Below are 5,251 nucleotides of genomic sequence, written 5' to 3' on the forward strand. Positions count from 1 at the left end.
TAAAATATTATATTAACCCTAACTTATTTCTTTCACTTGTGCGTGCTCTAAAATTAAACTCCTCTGATCAGCCACATGTTATGAATCACATTTTGGAGCACAGGCACTGGCAAATAAATTCTAGGCTATACTTAGCCATTTCTCCACTTGCACGAATGTGTCTCATATACAATCGAATATGTCTGGGCCAATTCATCTAGAATAAGAACAGATAATAGATAATTTTGAATGAGGAGTTGGAGAGTATAGAAAAGTGGATTTTAGATAAGTTGATACTAAATACATCTAAAACAAATTAGATGATTTATATATAAATATTTAGAATTAGAAATTATATATAAATAAAACTCTTATTCAGCAAATTAAGGAAGCAAAATTATTGGGTATCACCCTGGATAATAAATTGTCATGGTCAAAGCATACTGAGAACATAGGATGATTGCTGCAATATTGTTATCAACATCGAAGATTTTACATTTTAAAACTCCATTGGATCAGTAGAATCAATTACAATCTAATGTTCAGTCACATGAATATGCTACTAGACGAGCAACGGATGGTAGATTTCTACTCCCTAATTCTAAAACTAATTTTCTGAAACGTACAGTAACATTTAGGGCAATGAAATCATGGAATCTTTTACCATTGTCATTAATTAGGATAACACGAAAAATTTATTTTAAAAGGCAGGTAAAGGCACACCTTGGAATTCTGTACTTATAGGAGGTTGAGGTATAGGAATTAGTTGAATAAGCAATACGTTTCTTATATAGTAGGTGTTATAGCTATTAAAAGGGTGGAAGAAATGTTTATACAGATGCTTTGGAATGTGGAGAATGTATTTAACTTTTTATTTTTTAATGTATGTAATAATGTATGAATGTTAAGTGTTGTGTGGACCCCAGGAAGACTAGCAATGCCTTAGGGCATAGCTAATGGGGATCCAAATAAATAAACAAATAATAGAGGCAAACAGGTTTTCATTGGATGCAAAATAGCTTTAAGCTGAATTTGTGCTTTACACAGTCAAATTATGAGTCATTACCTAATTTAAAGTGTTCATATTAAACATACGTTATTTCTGTAAGATATGCAGGAGCTGGTCTATTGAGAAAATTTATAGAAATATTTTTTTGATTATTAGGATTTACTCTGTTTTCCCTCCTTGAGTGTATTATAGTCCTTAAACTGGATTTTTTTTGGACTACTATTTTATAATGTGTCTATTAAAAATGTACTACCATAGCCTTTTAAAGGTATAGTTCACTCAAAAATATAAATTTGCTGAAAATTTACTCACCCTTAGGCCATACAAGATGTAGAGTTTTGTTTGCTATTTTTGAACAGATTTGGAGAAATTTATCATTACATCAGTTGATCACCAATGGATCCTCTACAGTGAATGGGTGCCGTCAGAATAAGAATCCAAACAGCTGATAAAAACATCACAATAATCCACAAGTAATCCACAGGACTCAAGTCCATTAATTAACATCTTGTGAATGTGAAGTGAAAAGCAGGGTGTTTGCAAGAAACAAATCCATCAAGACATTTTAACTTCAAACCGTTGCTTCTAGCTAAAATATGAGTCCTCTATCCATAATATTGTTTTCTCCACAATATGGAGTACTCTCGTCTGAATCAGGAGAGAAATATGCTCAGATCAAGCACTGTTTACCAGCAAAAACAGCCAAAAACTAACAGTCTAAACAGTTGTATTTTGATGTGGAAGTACAACAGGGGATGGACTTTTTCACTAGAGGAAGCACTATTATGAAATGTGGACTGGAATTTCTTCCAAAAGTGACAGTTTAAAGTTAAAACACCTTAAAGGTGCAGTAGGAGATCTTGGAAAATGCTAACTTTAGCCTGATAGCACTGAAAGAGAACGTCCCACCCTCCCTGCAATCGCCGTCCAAAGCCACGCCCCTGAACGCATTTACGCTCACAGACCAGAGACAACATTACTACAATAGGCTACATCAGCGGTTCCCAATTCCAGCCCATGTTCTGAAGTGAAGTAAACTTCAACCGATTTCCCCCGCTCAGGGAGGAGGGAGCAATGAACACTGTGTAGGGATCATATCGATCGGAACACAGTTCATGCACGTAGCTCACTTCTAAAGAGCTGGTTATCTGAATCGCGAGGACTGGAATTGGGAAATGCTGGGCTACATCATGTGTCATTAACCGGTGAGAAAACTTTAAAAGTACTACAATACCAGGAAGGAAGATCGGGTTGTTGATGTTTGTCTGCCATTCTCGCTCTGTCTGCACAGCGTGCGTGAACGCACTGATGATGTATCCTGTCTGCGCAAACTGGGTGCGCAGAGGTATGCAGATACATACGTTGACAGGCAGGTAGGAAAGCCAATTTGAAATGCTCGGACCGAGCCTTTTGATTGGACGAACATTTCTTGGTCCTACGCCTTCCACAGAATATATAAATACAGATAAATACATTTAGACCACTTAACTTAATGATTGCTATCGGGATGTGAAGAGACTTTCAACCAGCATAACAAAAAAAAATTCTGAAGACAATCACCTATTGCACCTTTAATGATGGATTTATTTTTCATAAAACCATTCAGCTTTTTGCTTCACAAGACATTAACAGACGGACTGGAGTCTCTTGTTCTGACGGCACCCATTCACTGCAGAGGATCCATTGGTGAGCAAGTGATGTAATGCTAAATTTCTCCAAATCTGCTCTGATGAAGAAACAAAAGGATGCCCTGAGGGTGAGTACATTTTCAGCAAATTTTCATTTGTGGGTGAACTATTCTTTTAAAGACATAGTTACACCTGCGAGGGACTAAAAAATTATGAGTTGTTAAAAAGGAATACGTTTAGAAACCGCAAAATTCATCTAATATGCCCTTATATTTGATCAAATAAAAATAAATTTAAAAACCTGGAGTGATATTGTGTTCATTATTTCATTTTTGACATAACATTATTTCATACCTTGTCAAAAGTAAAAAAATGTAACCAAAACTGGTCAAGTCAGTAGATCCTCATCAGTTATGGTGATTCCAGACTGCCACACAAGCTGGGGAGGGAATCTGCAGAAAGCAAACAGATGAAGGGACAGATGAATGTTAGCAGCATTATTTTAGTACTCAGTGTATAATAATCACAATTTCGGGAATTAGACATTTGTTTTTTTGACAGAGGAGCCTGTGGCTTTCTTCTCTACAGTTTGTTACTAGCTCAAGATCTACTTATGGAGGAGCCCGTCGCTACGGAGTAATCCAATCCAATAACGACTATCCCTGGCTAACCATCTGAGAGCCCTTCAGTTGACAGTCTGATAATCCGTCTCAGGAATATAAACACAGTTCATGCACGTAGCTCACTTCTAAAGAGCTGGTTATCTGAATCGCGAGGACTGGAATTGGGAAATGCTGGGCTACATCATGTGTCATTAACCGGTGAGAAAACTTTAAAAGTACTACAATACCAGGAAGGAAGATCGGGTTGTTGATGTTTGTCTGCCATTCTCGCTCTGTCTGCACAGCGTGCGTGAACGCACTGATGATGTATCCTGTCTGCGCAAACTGGGTGCGCAGAGGTATGCAGATACATACGTTGACAGGCAGGTAGGAAAGCCAATTTGAAATGCTCGGACCGAGCCTTTTGATTGGACGAACATTTCTTGGTCCTACGCCTTCCACAGAATATATAAATACAGATAAATACATTTAGACCACTTAACTTAATGATTGCTATCTGGATGTGAAGAGACTTTCAACCAGCATAACAAAAAAAAATTCTGAAGACAATCACCTATTGCACCTTTAATGATGGATTTATTTTTCATAAAACCATTCAGCTTTTTGCTTCACAAGACATTAACAGACGGACTGGAGTCTCTTGTTCTGACGGCACCCATTCACTGCAGAGGATCCATTGGTGAGCAAGTGATGTAATGCTAAATTTCTCCAAATCTGCTCTGATGAAGAAACAAAAGGATGCCCTGAGGGTGAGTACATTTTCAGCAAATTTTCATTTGTGGGTGAACTATTCTTTTAAAGACATAGTTACACCTGCGAGGGACTAAAAAATTATGAGTTGTTAAAAAGGAATACGTTTAGAAACCGCAAAATTCATCTAATATGCCCTTATATTTGATCAAATAAAAATAAATTTAAAAACCTGGAGTGATATTGTGTTCATTATTTCATTTTTGACATAACATTATTTCATACCTTGTCAAAAGTAAAAAAATGTAACCAAAACTGGTCAAGTCAGTAGATCCTCATCAGTTATGGTGATTCCAGACTGCCACACAAGCTGGGGAGGGAATCTGCAGAAAGCAAACAGATGAAGGGACAGATGAATGTTAGCAGCATTATTTTAGTACTCAGTGTATAATAATCACAATTTCGGGAATTAGACATTTGTTTTTTTGACAGAGGAGCCTGTGGCTTTCTTCTCTACAGTTTGTTACTAGCTCAAGATCTACTTATGGAGGAGCCCGTCGCTACGGAGTAATCCAATCCAATAACGACTATCCCTGGCTAACCATCTGAGAGCCCTTCAGTTGACAGTCTGATAATCCGTCTCAGGAATATAAGGAACCAGTGAAAACGTTTTGACTTTCTAGCATATGCTTAGTGCAACGTCAAATTCATAACCTAATTAACTAACATAATGATAAGCAAAGTTTTCACTGTATGACTTCATCCATTTATGTAAAACAAAAAAAGTAATTGCAATACATATCTGAATAAATTATAATTGACTTAAAACTAATTTCAAAACAGAGAGGAAATAACAGATATACACGAACAGCATCATTCTGATGTTAATTGGATGACTATCAGCCTGTTACTTGTGTCAATGGAAAGTGATGAATGCATTACGCATCAAGCGTTGGCATGAGAGAAACAGGAGGCTTATTTATGACTTATGATGAGATGTTCTTTGTGGTGACAAAGATTTCCCCTTCAGTCTGTGTATCATATAGTTAAACTGAAAACAATTAATATTCCAAATTTAGCCTGCACAGCTGAAGCCATGATGTACAAAGCTTGTTTATTACAATATCTTTGAAGTGCTGTTAAAACAGCATGAGACATGAGATTTTAATTTGAAGAAATAGTCAAACGGTTTTATATTTATATGTAAAATGATTTTTAAAAATATACAATCAGTTTATTATATATAAAATTACATAACATGCTGAAAAATATATACATACAATCATTATATATATATATATATATATATACACACATACACA

General features: G+C 36.1%; 1 protein-coding gene across 4 annotated transcripts in view; it reads right to left on the reverse strand.

Moving 5' to 3' along the window:
- Nucleotides 1-5,251, reverse strand: part of LOC107696847 (ataxin-7-like) — a 40,017-nt gene that overhangs the window by 28,272 nt on the left and 6,494 nt on the right. For 3 of the 4 annotated variants that reach the window (XM_016497372.1, XM_016497370.1, XM_016497369.1), the window contains one exon: nt 4,215-4,312. The gene's annotated coding sequence lies outside the window, so the exon portion shown is untranslated. Of the gene's footprint in view, nt 1-2,970; nt 3,053-4,214; nt 4,313-5,251 lie in introns of those variants that run through there. The other variant, XM_016497373.1, reaches the window with a different exon arrangement.

The sequence above is a fragment of the Sinocyclocheilus anshuiensis genome, unplaced genomic scaffold (assembly GCF_001515605.1).
Source record: "Sinocyclocheilus anshuiensis isolate Anshui unplaced genomic scaffold, SAMN03320099.WGS_v1.1 scaffold710, whole genome shotgun sequence".
In the NCBI taxonomy this organism is placed as follows: Eukaryota; Metazoa; Chordata; class Actinopteri; order Cypriniformes; family Cyprinidae; genus Sinocyclocheilus; species Sinocyclocheilus anshuiensis.